The following is an 18,788-nucleotide window of genomic DNA, read 5'->3' as shown; positions in this document are numbered from 1 at the left end:
AGGGACAAGCATAAAACATCCACTTTTGAGAAATAAGTGGCCTTTGGGTTTTTTAGCATTTTAAAGTTTGTACTATTGAAAAGATATTTGCACAGAAGAGTCAGGGGAATTCCCAAAGACTTATTTGACTTTTTGCAAGAACACTTTTGTTTCAAATGTTGGTAAAGTCAGTTTAAAATAGTAAATAATTTAATTTATTAATAATTAATATTTCACTGCACTTTTCATGAGATTTTAAAGTGTATTTTCTTATAAGCAGCAAATACTGTAAATGAAAATTATATAAATTTATGCTAAACATATAATTTAAGAAGTTTGTTTATAGATTATATGGCTTATAATGATATTTTTTTCCTGGAAAGTCATTTTAAGCGTAAAGAAATAATCTTATGTACGAGACACGCAAAAAATAGTTAGGTATGGAACCAAATTAAGAGCACTGTTACTTCCACAAAGTCACAGTAATGGTTTTGCTAAAGTGTTTTCTAATTTAAATATGCTTCAAATAATGATGTATAATGTAGGGAAAAATAATCTTACAGTATAATGCAAACTTTCTCATGATTAATGTCAGTTTGAGATTGAACTGTGTACCACGGAATCTTGATCTTAGTTCTTTAACTTAAGAAAGGAAGTAAGCATCTAAATTAAGCTCTTAGTTGACTTTAAAAAGTGAGAGTCAGTGTTGATAGGTTGTGTTGCAAAGACAGAAACACATGCTGTATTTTCTTATACCTGGCAGCTTCAATGTCTATCTCATTCTTGTTTTTCACAGTGCAGTTTTTAAATACTTCACCATTTTGCCTGGGGATGGGAACTGACCTCTTAACTGACCTTTGGCCTTTAGCGATCAGCTTGTTTGATCTTTCTTTTTGGAGTATGGCATGCTTTCTGTGAAACCTCCCAGATAAGGACTTCATTCTGCCCTCTCTTCATATGAATAGTAATGTTCCAGTTGCCTTAATGGGACAGGGGTCAGGCCCCAAACGAGGTGATCCAAAAGTATGTCATCATTTAATGCTTTCATTAAGCATAGAGTCTGTGAGAAACGAGGATAATCCTGTGAGAGAATTGGCTATTCAGTGAGACAAAATGAAAACAGACAATAAGCAGTCATACAGCTTAGCTTAACTTCAGCAGTGATACTTTTGTTAGCTCTCAGTGAGCAACATTCATTATCACGCACACCGTGCTTAGAAAAACAGAGTATTAAGACCTTTTTGGCATCATGTTCTTGCTCAAAATTTTCTTTGTGTCTTTTCTCCTCTCTCCTTCTTTTCCTGATATTGATTTATTGATTTTAACTTTGATGGTGAAATAAGGAAACTTTACTATATAAAGGGTATTATCTTTTGTATTACAATAAACATGTGTTGTAGAGATCCCTGGATAGCAATAAATGAGTCACAGTTCATAGTACAGTGTCACCCTGGAATACATGAAATTACATTGCCCTGGGATTTCTTTTTACATATACAAAAGATTTAACAGATTTAGCATACCGTACTTAATACTAGAACTAGGACAAATTTAAAATGTTGCTGGTTAAGTCCTTCTATCTATAATTTTCAGTAGTATTATTAGTTTCTAGGAAGAGCAACTTAAAACTTAAGAGTTACTACAAACATTCTAGACTTCAAATTGGATCAGCCAACACTAAGAATATTCCAGAAGCACTGGAATATTTTTTACAGTAACACGGAGGAGCAGCCATTGGTGTCACCACCAATTTTACACAGACAAAATTATTTCTAAATGCTCCATTTTCATAAAAATTAACAAGGAGTGATCTAATGCCTTGATGAGCCTGTCTGTGTAGTTATATTGGCTCAGCACCATAATTCATGCTCTGGGTTTCAGTTTCAGCCCTCCTTTGTCATTGCACCAGGCGGTTTGCAAAGCAGGGAAATTCAAGTGTAGGGTAAGGACTGGCTTTGACTTGAACCTCGTCCTCACAGGCCGTGTGGGTGCAGCCAGCTGAAACCACGCATCGTGGCAAACTCAAGCTCTGTTTGGCTAACACAATCAGCCAGTAAATGTACTTTGCATGTCAGCAAAGTATCTGAGTGCCTTTGTAAAACAAGTAAAGGTATTAGAGTGGAAGCTGCTGTTCAAACGTAAGTATTGTTACTTTCAGCTGACTAGAGCTATCAAACAAACACCAATTGTAGCAAATACAAGAAGTGGAAATGAAGCAACAAATTGTACAACCATTTCATTTCCCATAGAGTAATAAATCTAGTATGAGAGTGCAGGGATCCCAGCTGAAATAAGCTTTTTAACATCCAAAGTAACCCAGTCTTCACATTGATAAATCACCATTATAAATTAATCTGGCTGAATCGTTGAATGGTAGAAGCTCAGTGAAGTAATGTTGAAACCACAATGGCAAAACTGGAATAAAATTCTTGAGACTGAATATGTTTATTCATGGTAAATGGTATGTTGGTATGTCCCCAGTCTTCAATTAAGCTGGACGAAATAAGAATGTATATAACTCCCTTGCAAGCTCCAATTCAGCTTAGAACTGTTAATTACCATTATACCCTGTTGTACCAGTGAAGAAACTGAGTCTCTAAGAGGTCAAATTTAATCCATACAAGTTAGCAAATAGTTGGCAGAGCTAAAACACAGCCTTAGGCTCCTGAATATTTCCACAGGACCATGGTATGTTTTTTTCCTGAGATACTTGATTTGTTCTTGCTTTTTTGAGCATGTTAAATGAGTATGAGAAATTGAGGTTTGGTGTTTGTTTCTTTTCAAATCTGTTTATCATAGTGGGATTTGACAAATACCTCAGTTTTGACCAGCCAAATATGAAAAATATGGTTTATTTTTTATTAAGATCTGTTGCAATGAAAGTTAACACATTGCTTTATTGAAGACAGTGGGAAGATATAGTGTGCTATAATTTATATACTCACATTTGCTCATCAAAGAAGACATAGGCTATGTTCTGTTAGCAAATTTGAAAAGCTGCAGGAAAAGATCTGTAGATGTGTAGTTGGTATTCAGGACGTGACATTTGCAGTGTACGCGTTACTTTGGATTAGTTCTAGCCTTGTTTTGTGGCCGAAACAGCCATTAATGCTTCCACTGTGTGATCTGGTTTTGTTTCTCCTAAAGGATTCCAGTTCTCCCCTTCTAAGACCACTCCATGATATGAATCAAAGCATGTTCCTGTTGGTCTCTTTTAGCTGGAAACTTCCTCTGCTGGTTACGCTGAATTTATCTTTGATACATTACAAATTATTGGTCAAGCTCAGTTATCAATAAAATTATGTTGCAAAATGTTCTATTGATGTTAAAGATTAAATGATTATTATAAAATGCTACTATTGCATCAAAAGAACATTTCAGGAGCAAAGTGTTTTGCCTGAGACTAGGCAGAATGCTTAGTAGTAATGGCCAGTCTAACCAGCAGCGCTCAGGTTTTCAGTGATCTGTTTCTACATTTCTATTTAGTGTCCTATTACAGTCTTAACATTGCTTGCTCAAACCAGCCAACAAATCCTCTCAGTCATTTTTTTCCCCACATCTTGAGGGTTTGTGCCATGAGAATAATTGTGATTTTATGCTTTTGAGCTCTGTCAGTTGTCAGTCGGAAGTTTTACGACAAAACCGTGGCATTCCTTTTCTGCTCTGTGAAAATTCCCAGCAGAGAAACACGAACCTCTAGTATCTCCATTCAGCATCATGGGCTGTCTGGGCCCTAACACATACTGTATGTCTGACTGCAGCTGAATAGACAACCTTGTTTCCTTTCAACACAGGGAGTCAGATCACCCACTCACTCTCGGAAGAAGGGGGAAGGGAAATGAAGTTATACCAGCAGAGGATGTGGCTCATGAACTTTTCCCCTGACTGTCTTATCAAGAATGTGAATATCTGTATGTACAATGGAGCAATTCTCACCGAAGAATAGGCAAGGTTGTCTAGGAAGGATGGGAGATAGGATGGGATTGTGTCATTGTAAGAAATTTAATGGGATCGCATCGATAGCTGACAGCGTTTCAGATCCAAGCCCTGTATAGTATGGCTTCACTGGCGTTCCCACAGCTAGTGGCAATCACTTAAATGGGCGCCGAGGGACAGACAGGTTCATTTGAAAAGTTAATACAGCATTGTGGTGAGTTACAAAAGAGCGTGGCACTGGACCCAGAAACCTGCTACCCCCCTTTCTCTCAGGTCCCTCTCTGTTTCCTCTTCCTGATTTCTTTTTTTTTTTAAAACCTTTTCTCTGATCAGCTGTAAACTTCAGTAGCTTGTGAACCAACCGAGCTACTGAGTGTCCCCTGGGGAAGGGAAGCTCTGGCTGCAAGAATACACTGTCACAGGTACTCTAAATCGTGACCTCCAATCCCTGCTGGTCACTGTAGCAACTGAGAAACGATTCCACACAGGTCCTATTTGGGGATAATAGCACTGTTGGTGGGTCTCCCACTGGCTGAACTGTTTTCTGTCTACCAGACTGGTTGTTGAAGCAGCCCCTTTCTTGGATCTTGTGATGCTCTTTATACTGGATGTTCTTTACACAGGGTACAGGCTTATCACAATACATGTGCTACCCTGTACAACTGACATGGTCTCAGATTCCTTTTTACTTTTCCATCACTTTATTTTCTTGATATGATCTCCTTAAACAAAGAAAAGGCAGATAGGTGAGAAACAAGACAAAAGAGAAATGCACATTTCTGAATTAGAATCTGGTATTATCTGCATGAAACACATTTCATATAAAACATTGCTCTTCGTTTGACATCTTTGTCCATAGGTATTTTTATAAAGAAACAATGGTTCATCAGCTGTTTAATACATCCCAGTGTGCTGTTAGCATAGCAAGTAAGATAAACACAAAGAAAACCACTCATTTGTATGAAGTTCATTTAAGGAAACTCATTTATTTGGAGCAGTAAGCTAACGTGACTTTTTAAATACACATTTACTACTATGGAATCATAATTACTGCAATCAAGACACATAAAATCTTTTGTAAAAATAATTATAATTTAAAAGCACACAGCTCAAAGTTGCTGTTATAATAATGACTATAATAGCAACTGTTTAGCATTTGGACATTTTTTTGGCAGGAGGGCTTTGCATTGTTTATTGTGAGAAAGAAACAGGCTCTGAGAAAACATGCAAATTTTCAGCAAGGGAAAAAGCAGCATCAGGTTCGGAAAACAGAATGGCAGAAAGTCTTCTTTGCTTCTGTCTTTCCAGTTCACATAGGCTGAGATGATTTAAAGTCATTAGGTTCTTCTGGATGATCTCTGTTTAATATACCATGGAAGATCTCAAAATATCTCTGTTTCATAGTACCCCTGGCACCCAGACATTCAGGCTGTGTGGTAGTCAGCATTTATTTTCTTGCTGTGTTTTTCATTCTGAAATTCCATTCTCTGTTGGGATCCAGGGACCACAGAACTCATTGGTAATATGCAATTTACTTAAAAGAAAACAGGAATAGTCCTTTAACATTTATTGCTCATTGTTCTTCTTGAAACATACATGATCAAATGCCTGCCATCAGATCTATAGAAAAATTAAGCATTAGATAGTGGGGTGAACAAGTATATTTCAAAGAAAAGATGACATATCACTGGTGTGATATATTAGCTCAAATTACTCTGTTTAGAAGGACTAGATTCTTCACAGACTGTCTGAGAGAATATGAATATTACTGTTGTACAAAAGAAATTCAGAACATTGTAACTAAAATTGAAGAAAATTCAAGAAACAAAACCATGCTGAGTCTGCACTTTAAAACTGTCTTTTCTGTAAGAACATAAAGGATTGATACGCTGTACACTGTTTTTATTCAGATTTATTTGGTGTGCAATGAAAGCTTTTCTGACATACAGTATAAATGCATCTGTATAAAGAACACAAAATTTTCATTCAGAAATTGTTAAAAGGAAGATGTAAATCAAGTATTTCAGCCATAGTATAGTGTCCTATCCTTCATTTGCAGATTCACTATATAATACATACCAGGTTTGCTTTTTCATACGGTCACTTACTGCACCCCTTCTGCTCCCTTCTGAACTTCTATTGCAGGAGACCATTACTTTCCCCCCTTGTCCTCTTTTCCTTGGTAGAGCAACTGGTTCCCATGTTTTTGCACGTTCATTGCTCTCCTTCTCCATTGACTTCAATTAAGTCTGTCTCCCTTTTCACTCCTTAGCCTGAACTGCTTCCCTTTGAGTCACAGAAAAATGATTAAGGATGGGTCTTGTTTTCATTTGAATCAGTGAATCCAAGTTTTGAGGGAAGCTTAAATCTTGGCCCTGTTTGGTTCTTAGACACCTATTCCAAACCATCCCTTGTTTTATGCTCCTTCTATGTGTAGTCTGTACTACCCCTTTTCTCTTTGTTCTCTCATGTTCTCTCTTCCCTGTAGGCTTTCTTGCCTATTTTGTTCTTTTTCTTTACTTCACTCGATTTCCTTTTTCACCTTTAGCTCTTCCTTGTGTTCTGCTTATACCAAGTCTCAGTTGGATTGGGAAATGGGATTGGAGGTTCACTCATACTGATGTGTTCAGGGAGACATTTGTATCACAAATGCATAGCTGTGAGTGTTGCTATAGATCTGGATATGCACTTACACAGCAGCATGCTGAGAACTGGTTAGTTAGAAATGTCTTCCTCCAGAAACTAAACAATGATAGAGGGTAGGGACAGTGGAAAAGATTCCTCTTTTCAGCTGCAAGGATGTCAGCTCTTCCTCTCCAAACAGGGATGTCTCTTCCGCCTACAGACTGCATACAAAAAGGAAATTATTTTAATTAATTTGTTAAACCAAAGGGAATGTCGGAGGGAACAGCCAGATACCTTTCAAAACAAAAACGTTTAGGCCAAAATAGGGGGAAATAAGAGACAATACATTTAAAGTGCTGCTTTATACAAGTCTTTCACATGGCTCCAAAAATGTCTGTATTTCTTCCAGTTATGTCTACCACCTAGTGTTAACTTCAAAATGGTGATGTATTGGGTGCTTTACTTAGCTGCTCTGTGAATGGCTCCCATTCACCAGAAGTCCCCGCTCACTCCATATGCAGGCAAAACTCCCAGTGAAGACAATGGGAGCCCAGGTCTCCTGACTCAGATTTTGCTCAGGCAAAACCTTCATTGTCCAGTGATTGCTTTGCTCAATGAGCAGTGATTCAGAAGTGCTGAATAGGAACCCAGTCAGCTGTGCTTTGATATTAATTTCCTGATGATTCGTTAATGAATTCTGTAAAATCACTATAAAATTCTTTGTAAAATTAGCCAGGAATTTTGTTTAAGCCTAAACATTAAAAACACAACATTATGAGAATGCATGATCTTGGGAGAGCTATCCATAAAGCAGTATTTTCTCTGAGATCTGAATACTTCTTGAAAAGTGTTTGCTGTTCTTGACTTCCTCTAAGCCCAGGAATACGAAAGCATTTAATTCTTTGATCAGGTTCCTGGTAAATTATTGAAGAGAGAATTCCAGTGATTCAGTGACTCAAAATACGAGAATAAAATGAAAGCTGAATGAAACGAGATGATGACATTCAGCTGCTTTTGTCATGCTGTATTCAAACAGCTTAAAACAAGTTATGTGAACTTTGTATAATCACAAGCTATTAAATTCTACAATGGTTCAATAAAAAATGAAACTCAGAATTCCTCTTTGCACACAAAATGTAGTTAGAACAGTTGAAAGCTTGGTTGAACTGTTAAGAATAGTATTTTACTTTGATGGACCTATGTGAATACCATGAAAATCAAATATGCTTTCCCTCAGATTAAAATTTTTTATTTTGTGTTCCCCCATTTTATTAGCGATGTGTGAACAACTTCATTCTGTTTTCTCCTCTGATACCTAAAGGTTCTCTAAATGTAGTGCAAGAGAAGTGCAAAATGCTACTAATTTCACTTCCCACTAATTCCACTGATGTGAATGCTTGTGTAGGCTGTGTGTTTAATTTTTATTCTGTAAACATTTTGAATGGAGGCTGGTTTTTACACATTCACAATGTACTACAAATTATACTTTAAATAGATAAGAAGCATAACCCTTAATATGTTTAATTTGCATTACCAGAAACTCCAGGAACCATCTATAAGAACGAGTCCCATCTCCCACAGACGACTCACTGCTCTGTAAGATGTGGGAGCAGGGATCCAGAAAATGCAGTGCTCTGCCTACCACAGATCTTCCCTTGGATTACATTAAAAATGTAGATGTTTAGTACGAGCCCCTCCAAGCCTCAAAAGTGGCAGCATAGTGTAGGAGTCATGAAGCACACTGCTTATGTATCAGATGTGTATGCATTAGTGGGACATTTATTATATAGGAATCTCTAGATGATCCTGGGAAGGCATTTCACCCAGTATTCCAGGGTGGAGATCAGCCAAGTGTCAGATTTCCATCCATTGTAGATTATGGTAAAGCAAGATGAATATAGCAAAATGAATATAAATTTTCAGTTATTTTTTTCTTTATTTTTTTTTATTTTCATGATTTTTTATTACAGACATTATAAACAATAGTAATAATATTCCACTAAGTTATTTTTAAATTTTAAAAAATGAAGTTGCCATTTATGGCACTTTGGAATCTTCCACTCTTAGCCTAACACCATGTAGACTTCACAGCTATCCATTGTACAGCTGCCTATAAAACAGTCAGGTACACTTTGACATAGCAGATAATTTTTGAAGACAGAGTAACATTCAGATATAACGTAACATTCATTAGGTCTCATAATGTATGTAAATAAACATTATTGCCACAAAAGGAGGCCAACGTGAGAAAATGGCTTTTCTTTTTGTTGACATTTTGTGAAATTGAACTGCAGAAATGCTATTAAACATCATAGTGAACTATGTGCTTCTTGGTCTTTTGTTTTGTTCGGGTTTTTTTCAGATTTAAGCCTTGGAACTTCTAGCAGGTTACAGCAGTTTGAGTTTAATAAAATAATGACTTTTAGAGTAACTACTCTAATAAAACAATGACTTTAGAGTAACTATTATAAAAGAGTCGTTTTCTAAAAAGAAAACTGATATTAAATTTCTACATAAGATGATTAAAATCAAGTAGTAAGATGAAATCTCAACTTTCTGTGGAATATTGGCAATTATAGTCTATATATGATGCAATTTTTGTTCTTTACATGGAAAATGTTGTATGAACCAACCACACAGGTGTAATTCTGTCTGAATAATCATTAGCAGTCTCAAAAATTCAAAGTTGTCCATATAGGTCATTATTTTTAGAAGTTTCTGAACAAGAAGACATGAGACATATTCAACCAGGGGCCCAACTATTGAAACTATTTAAACTATTTGAATGTATATTATTCAACCCCTACACAGTATGAACTTTTCCTTTTTAAATGTAACATGAAATAAATTATTCTATTGAATTCCACCAGATACGAGATTTAATTAGAGTTGGGGTGTCGGAAAGTTAGAAGATTTTTAGGTAATTTTTAAGCATCATAAAAAATAGCAGAAGTTGTCTGTTCTTCATAGTATAGATAAATCAACATCTTCCTATGCTGTAATGTAAAGATCCTTTGTAGATAAAAGCTTATGATTTTAGTTGGCATTATTATAAGTCAATATCTTTGACTGTGTTGAAAGCCAAATGTCTTGAAAAGGTGTCACTGTGGAGGATCCTGTGAAACCTCTGTTTAGTAGCTGATTTTTATCTTGTTCAGAAGATATTCTTCAGTCCTAGATAACATGTTAAGGTATCCACCAATTGATTTGGCTATTTCTCAAGAAAAGATCTCTGAAAAAGATCATTACTGTGATGAATATTCTATAGGTGGTCATTTGATCACACATTACTTGCTAGGAACAGTCCACAGAAGAGAAGACTTTTCTGACATCTGTATTTGCCTTTTATGAGCCTGCAAAATTTGCTGTTTTGTATTTAGATCTATATGTGGCTTTTGAATGAATCCTTGACCAACAAATGAGATCATTGGAATATAACCTGGGCTACAAAGGCATCTACAAATTGTTTAGGAACCTACCTATTTCAAAACTCCTTGTTGCTTTTTAACTTGAACAAAATCACAAAAGGATCCAACAAGCACCAGAGCCAGGTAAGAATAAAAGACAGGAGAGCGCAGCTGGGAGTAGGAAGGTCGGCAGAGTTGAGCGAAGGTGACCCTTTGGAAGAGCTGTGGTCATTGATGGTCTCACCCATCTTATGAAATTAACTGGCATGGGACATGCAAGTATTTCCAGGGAAGCAAAGGAGCATGTTGAAGCATATGTTGTGTTTACTGACACTCACAACACTGTTTTTCCATTGTTTATTCATTGTTTATTTGTGTGTTAGTCCTTGACTACAATACTAAATGCTTTCATGTCGAAGACTTAGTCTTAACAGTTCTCAAATCTCATTCATGTAATTTTTGAAATGCCTTTTGGCTGAACTTCATTTCAAAAGCAGCTTTGGTTCTGTGCATAAAGCAAATTCAATGTATTTTCAGAAAACTATAAACAGTTATTATACGTATAAGTCCATTCATTATTTAATATGCCTAGGTAGTACAGGTTTTTATCATTTGGGTTGAAATGACAATGTTTGTAAATTACAAGTGCTGATTTGTTTTGGTCATAGACAAGATAATGCCTATGTTTGCTATGATAATAAAAGAGAATTTTAATGTCATGGATTTTGGTTTTGAAAAAGATGGTAGATGAAGGAATAGCCAGATTCTCCTTTATGAACCAACAGGAACTGCAGCCCAAAGTGACAGCTGAGGTGGAAGAGCCCATGAGAAGCTACATTGAATGGGCTGGTGTGTTACAAACACGAGGCTGCAGGACTGACAGGCTGTAGCTGCTGATGACAAGAGCAGAGAGCAAGAGAAAACACAAACAGCAGTGATGAGCACAATCCTATTAGGCAGCTGAGAGTCATACCTTCTTTGGAAAGCAGTTGTGACTAGAAATGTGTACTTTTATGAACTTTGAAATCACCTATTAACTCATGTGCTTAACACTTAGTGAAAAAGGATCTTGTGCATGTTTTTGAAAGTAAAGGGGTACCTGGCTATCATCTTTCTAGTCAACAATCTGCTTCTGCTCCTGAAACTGGCTAAACGCTGAGGGCTTTACATCTGTACTTGCCCCTCTTTCCCATTAGCAACAGATCAAATAGCTCTTGAGTGAGAGAAATACACAGTGAAACCTGGATGCTGCCACAGAGTGAGTACAAATGTTGTGACTCTATACCTAGGCTTGGATATCTAAATAAGTGATAGGTGTTAATCTAAAAACTATTCTTCTCATGCTAAGATCTTTGAAGTCTTTTTCTCTCTGGACAGAAAAGAGAGTTCTACCACAGGGCAGAGAAAGTAAACACAGTTTTACTTGGAATTAATGAAAGCAGCCAGACCTGAGTGGTTTACGTTCTGCCTACCTTGCTATCCTAATAATATCCTTCTCTTCCTGAATTTGACACAAACAGCCTGGCCTTTCCTAAACAAACAAAGTAAAAGAGCCTCCCCCTTACCAATAATGTTTTCTCCTTTTCTAACAATATACATAAGATAATTCCCTAGCTTATTTCTGTACTCATACATGTGACAGTCAGTACATGCACCGACGTTCAAATCACAGGAGTTCTGTGCAAACTGCACAACCGATCAGCAAATATATGAATAGGAAAGTTCTGGACTGATGGATTTGGGACAGAAAAGCCTTAAAAGGGGTCCTCAGAGAACAAATGCACCAGGAACACCTTTATATGCTATTTCTCTAGTTTTACTGCCACTATAGCTTATTGTGTTAGACTGACTTAATTGTGTCATCTGGAAAATGTTTTTACGGTATTTGCAGGCCATCAGTATAGTACTCTGCAGTATATTTGAACAGGAGTCTTGCAGACAGGAAAACATTAACTTCCTTCTCCCTGTAAGTACACCTGTATTTTCTCATTGCAAATTCTACCAAGATTAAAATAAGAATGTTATTAGAAAAGTTTAATCCTGCAATAGTTTTGCCATAGGTATTCTCAGAAAATTTTGGGGGAGACTGTTCCGAATGGCGACAGCACTGCTTTTAAACCACACATTCTTTTGGGTTTAGAAAAGCTTGCAAACTTCTCACTTTGAGCATGTTAATCCATCACTGACTATTCTACACACATATGAAACTTGAGGGACGCATCTCTTGGCCATATTTTTGCAACCTCATTAATGCAATTTTGCATTTCCTCCTTATTCCTGACTCTCCCTTTTGTTCACAAATGTGGTAATAAGAGAAATCTTCTTGGTATGAATGTACAATGACTTTGTATAGTTAATGTGGTTTTGCTTTCCTATTCTTCATTGTTTTCTTGATAAATCTGCACTTTGATCTTGAAGCTGCCTTACCCCTGGGACAGCTCTCATTCCAATGATGTTTGTGGACTCTTTGTGAATGAAGAGTAAAAAGTAGAGTCTCCCAGCATATGAGAATGTAAGTTGTGATTCAGATAAGTATAGAAATTTGCTGTTTTGTTTTCAGAAAAACATGCAGTCTCTGGGTAAACTCAGAGAAAAAAAAAGGCATTTCACTTAGCTTGCAGTAAGAGCTATGAATTCTTTCCCAGGGCTACTGTGAAGAAATTTCATACTGAACTTAATTAAAAGAGGGAAACTGGATTGAAACAGTTATCCCATTATCATGATTACGATATCTTCTATCAAAATTTAAAAATGGAACAATCAAAACAACTTTAGAAAAATACTTATTTTCCTCAGATCTGTTTCAAATTAAAGTTCTAATTTAATTATAACTGTGAAAAGAGAGAATACAAATGGTTAAAATTTCTTTTGTCATAAATGGTTTATGTGGAATTCTATTCCTATGGTATGCCTCTTCTCCGTAACCTGCTCAAAGGCAGGAAGCTGGTGACTGAAGAGGCTGGGAGAGCTGTTGTACTCACACACTGCATTGCAAGGGTACCCTTTGGATACAGTTCACTGAATGACAGTGATTTGAGATACACCATAGTGAGAAAATAGAAACTGAAAAGTGTGTAGGAAAAATATAGACATTCTTAAACTACATTTCTTCATGTATGATCTTTTTCAACTTGCAAAGTATTCTCATCAGCTGTTGTGCATTTAGAAATGCCTAATTTTGAAGGAGAATGGCAGTGGAACCCCCGCAAAGAACTTTTTATTCAGAGCATATGCACTAGAATAATAAATACGGCATGTACTGCTGGCATGATATAGTCTTGCCGCTTCTTATTTTTCATTCCATATTTGTATTTACAAAGGTTGATATGTTGGCACAGTGGGAATCTTATGTTTGCCCTGTAGCCATATACAGTTCTGTGTGATACAGGCAGCCACACTGGGAGCTCCCTGGTACCCTGCCAAAAACCTCAACCCTGCAATCAAAAGCAATATTTTCTTCATGGACAAGAGATAATTCAGTCTCTGCATGAATTCAGTTTGGGCCTAGCATGACGAGCAGTTTAGAAAACACCTTTTTTATTTGCATGGTGATTTCATAACTCCATAAGGACAGTGGAGTCAAAACGCTGGAAGGGATTTGTGTTCCATGTACTTACCACTATGACTATTGTACCTGCAGCTTTTGCACGTTCAAAAATCCATATTTGAATATGTGTACTGGGAGGTTTGGCTTCTGATTATCGGGCCAGTTCATACGAGGCTGAATGCAACTACAGGGGCCTGTGTGTGGTAAAACGTGAGCACAGATTCAGTGATTGTAAGGGATGGATTCATTGTGCACAGGCTGACATACGGGGAGAATAGGACAAGGAAAATTTTTAAAAGAAGAAGAAATGTACGTTTGTTTGTATACGGATTTCATGTCTGACAACAGATGTAGAAAAGCCTCAGCAGTCTGAGCCTGATGCCTTGTAGGGATAGCCTGATAATGGAGGGAGATCAAATCGTTTCAGAACCCAGATAGCAGTGTCCAGCTTCCCAGCGAGGGTTGGGCCTTTTGTGTCCCTTAAGCACAGAAAAGAGACAGAATCTGCCCTGGAGGACTTTCTGTCTGAAGACATAGAATAAAGGTAGGTTGTACCCAACAAATCAATTTGTTAGGGAATTGGTCCTGCTGTCAGAGTTGTATGGAATGCACTCAATTTCTTTTGTTCTTCTTCTAAGTCTGGACATTGAGAAGAAAGAAGCATTAAAAGGAATACAGGGATGGGAAAGAGCCACAGAATCTTTATAGCTGGAAATTTGCCAGGAGTTTGAGGCCTTACAGAGGGGTTTGGTGGAAATGAAGTAACTTGCAATTATTTATGGGAATTTTAAGAGGAAAGTTTTCCAAAGCACAATATCATCACAGAAAGAATTTTAATTGTGCTTAGGATTTTGGTGATGAAAGGGAAAAAGAAGAGAATGTAAAGTTCTTATAACAACAAGTAATATTTATGGTGTCATGACTTTGTGTATTTTATTTCCTGTAAATTAGCCTGGCCCCATGCTGCTTTGAACTGTTATGATTTATTTAGCAACTAGGCACACATGTAAGATTCCCACTGAATCCTGTGAATTTGACTCAGTTTGACTGAAGTATTTTAGGAGGTGCTTGCAGAGAAGCTCTGCTGGCAGGACAGAAAGCATGGTAGATGCTCGAAGGGGTGCAGCAGTGAGTTGCCAGGAAGGGCTGGAGTTGTAGCTGTTTGAGAGGTCACAGCTGCTGCCAGAAAAGATGTATATTCTTTGTGTCCTAAAAGGCTCATATTCTGCTGCTGTACAAGTACATATCTCCAGCAGAACACGGCAGGTCAGCAGAGAATGTGAGGAAAAAGCAACAGCAAAAGAGCAGAACACTCTCATTGCCTGCCCAGTGGTAGGAATGACATAATTGAGCTCAGCTGTAAACTGACTCATTTGTATGTCTTCCAGGCAGGGTTCAACATCTTCATATAGTCACACTGACTACAGCGCTGGGAGGATCTGGCTGGCATTTGTACTGTCCAAGAATTTCAGATCATGTGGCTGTACTGCTGGGGTTCAAAATTAATCAGTTTTCTGCATTCTGCTATGTTGTACAAATAGGAAATCAGACATCCTCCACAGTGTTTTCTGGAGTGACATTTTTCAGACACAGTTTACCAATTGCTGTACAAGAGACTCACCAGGTTTGGAGATAAATGGGGTGCGAATAATAAATCTGGAATTTAGGTGTCTCTTTTGTGCTATGGAGAACTTTTCTACAGTACTTTTGACACTGACTTTTATTTTCAGTAGTACAGTAACTTTTACATGACTGTTTATGGCACTGACTCTAACAAATGAATGTAAACCATCCTCACCTTTGTCAAGCAGTTAGAGCTGAGTGTCACGATTCTTTCTTTTTCGACACTGCTGTGACTTTTGGATAGCTGTAGAGCTTTTTTGGTTCCATTGGTAGGTTTGCACAGCATCTCCACCTGCATTAGCCTCCAGGGCTGACTGTAAATGCTTATATACGGCAACCAAGCAGACAAGGCATGCAAAAGCCTCAATAACAAACTCTGCTGACCTTTCTGGACAGTGCATCTTTGATCATTTTATCTTTATTTTCTCAACAGCTCTTTTTCTCTGAGTTGTTTTTTCTTGGCTCTTCTCTTGGCAGAACAGCTGCCTCTCTCTGGCCACTGGGTATAGCCTTATTTTATTTATTCTTGTCTTTTACTTTTGTGGAGCAGCCAGATACATGGGGATGGGTGTTATATAACAAATACAATAAATAAATAAAGCCCTATTTGCAACGTTCTTGCTGTCCACAGTGAAAGCTGTGGTCATGGAGAAAGGAGTTCATTACACAAAAATGCCCTGTTTGATCCTGTTGGGGCAAACGGCTAAAAAAATAGGAGGGGTAGTTTGAACACCGAGTTTGGAAGCCGAAAAGTGAAATTAGCAGAAAATCAGCTGGTTTAGTGACAACTGCTGGACTTTTTGAGTATTTTTGTTAAAAAAATAGAATTGATGTATAAAATGTCCCTTTAGGCCAAAAAAGTCACTGGATTTAGATTCAAATTCTTAATCCTTCCAAATTTAAAATGGTTGAAACTCAGGTTGCTGCTGGCACTGGCCACTGAGAAGCAATGCCAGAGCCTCAGTGTACTGCGGAAAGCTGATTGTGCAGAGCCAAAAGACTGATCAAGGATTCACGCACTGCAAGCAGTCACTGGGTTTATTTGAAACACTAGGATACTTTTTATAGCGTTTAGAACTTTAAAAGGGTTGGAAAGAAGAGGTCAGCAGGGTCTGTTTTTGCAGTAGGCTCTATAGCTCGAGAAGCGGCCTTTGCTAGTGTTGCCAGACTTTCCAGATGCTTATAAAGACTAAAGGCTATTTCTTTTCTACCTTCTACCTCTACAGTAATTCCCTTTCCTTTCCCCCTACCTTTTCCCATTTTGCCTTTCAGTTAATCCCTCTTCCTTTCTTCCCATGCCATTACTCCTCCTTGCTGCTTCTCATTACATCTCTCTCCTTGAACCATTTCTTCCTATTGCACTCTTTAGTCATTGGGATCAAATACTGTTTGTATTATTTTTCCCTTAGGGGCTAAGGACTAAGTTGCCATCTTGAATGGAGAATGTCTCCTAATCGGGACAGTAAAGTATAAGAGATGCATGGTGGTTTTGTTTGAAATTTGAATAAGAAAGGGCTGATGGTACATCATTTACATATACAATCAAAAGAGAACCTTTGTTTTTACTGGCCTTGTAACTCAGCGTGAGTGCGTATGTATCTTCAACTCTGTTTAGGAGTAACGTATTTTTACAGATATGTTTGTGTGCCCTTGCAGAAGGCCAACCACATTAACAAGATGACTTCTAGAGTGTAGCCAGTAAGGGAACTTGTTTTTCCCCTCTACTCGGCACTAGTGATACTTCATTCAGACTATTGCATGAAGTCTTGGGCTCCCCAGTGCACGGAAGATATTGACACGCTGGAGCAAGTCCAACAGAGACCTGTAAAGCTGCTCATGGAGCACATGACATGAGGAGAGAACTGGGATTGTTCTGCCTTTAAAAGAGAAGACAAAAGGGGGCAGATCTTGCTGGTGTCTTCAAGTATTTCAAATATGGGAGGGTGTAGAGCAGATGGATGCAGACTATTCTCAGAGGTGCACAGTGGAAGGACAAGAGGGCAATGGACACAACCTGGAACAAGGGAAATTCTGACTTCATAAGAGAGTATTTTTTTTTTACTGCAAAGGTGATAGTCTTTGGAACAGTGGACCTGACAGGTTGTGGACTCTCCATCAGTGGATATATTCAAAATCTGACTGGACGAGGCCCTGAGCAGCAAGGCCTTAAATCACACAGATCTGTCATTCTGTTGACAACCTGTTGACCTTGCACAGTGTCACTCTGTTGAGGGCGTTACCCTGAAAGACACAGTGGGATGCAACTTGTGCAGCAGCATACTACAGATAGAGACCGTAACCCAGCTCAAAAGAGTAACAGGGATCAAAACTGTCTTGAGATACTGAATTTATTTCTATTTTGCTAAAGTGAATGTAATGTTATTTAAACTTGGCCTGAGATGTGCATTGCCATAAAAGAGACTCAAATTCTTCTTCCACTCTCTTGCTCTGGAATTTCAGCAGGGCAGATTGAGGCATCAGTGTGTGGCCCATGGGAGATATATTTGTGCTGGAAGTGAATTTATCACACTGCCACACAGTCCTTTTGGAAAATGTAATAAGTGACACGCAAGGAATACACCAAGCAAAACAATCAGTATTAACACAGGAAGAAAAAATACTCAGATCTTGCAGGGCACAGGTGTTATCAATATAACTGCATCTCAGTCACTGTAACAGTTTCTATTCACAGTGCTAGTAAACTCAAACCAATGCAAATATGCAATATTGCATTGAGGAAGAAAAAAAGTGAGTCAGTTTGGTCCTGAAATAACACAAAAAAAATTATACAGAGATACAATCTATCCAGTGAAACCTGCCTTTACTGATTACCCCAGTTGTATAGATTTAAAGTGACCTGGAAGGTTTTTTCTCAATGAAAGCTTGTACAAAATTAAACTGAAGTACAAGGTGAGGATTGAAGTGGGTACTTACAGAGGTTTCTCTCCATTTACTTGTACAGAATATTAGAGGAGCATCACACGTGCAAGAAAATTCCTCTGGTACTGGTCATGATGCCATCATGAATGGCATCAGAAATTATTTTATAAATGTCTGGTTTTTTTCTCAAAGGAAAAAAATAAAATGCTCTTCTGCATCTTGATATTTTTATTGTCATAGTGCATCAGAGGCTCCTTAAATTTGCCTCCATAAGTGATGCAGTAACAAAAAACAAAAACCAAAAACAATTTAGTGTAACAAACATCATTGTTACACTAAATCCGGATAACATGAATACAGTCTTTAAGTGCCAGGAACATCTCCCCCAGATTTGGATTTCTATTTTTGCCTAGAACTTAATAATATAAATTATTGAACTGGTATCACAACATCTGTATTAATAAATGGAGCAGGGCCATGGTATGAGTTGCCACACTGAGCTGTAGATGTTCATTCTGCTTAACTGAAATGTGCTACCTGGTGGTGTTCTGGCTATGGACCAGCTGATGCTTATCCATATATTGTGGCTGGGCACAGGTCAGGATGCAAAACTTGCATAACAAAACTGTTATACTGGCCTGTATTAGGAAGGATGGACATTTAGCCATGTAGATGAGAGTTGTGCTGAGGCACTATATGGCCTTTATGCCATATTTTGCCTTTCTTCCTCTTCCCCAGGCTTCATGCAGTCTTTCAGAGCTTTTTTCCAGGTCTGGAAAAATAAAATAAAA

Source organism: Numenius arquata, chromosome Z, assembly GCF_964106895.1.
Source record: "Numenius arquata chromosome Z, bNumArq3.hap1.1, whole genome shotgun sequence".
NCBI classification, from domain to species: Eukaryota; Metazoa; Chordata; class Aves; order Charadriiformes; family Scolopacidae; genus Numenius; species Numenius arquata.
Note: the sequence above shows the minus strand (reverse complement) of the source record.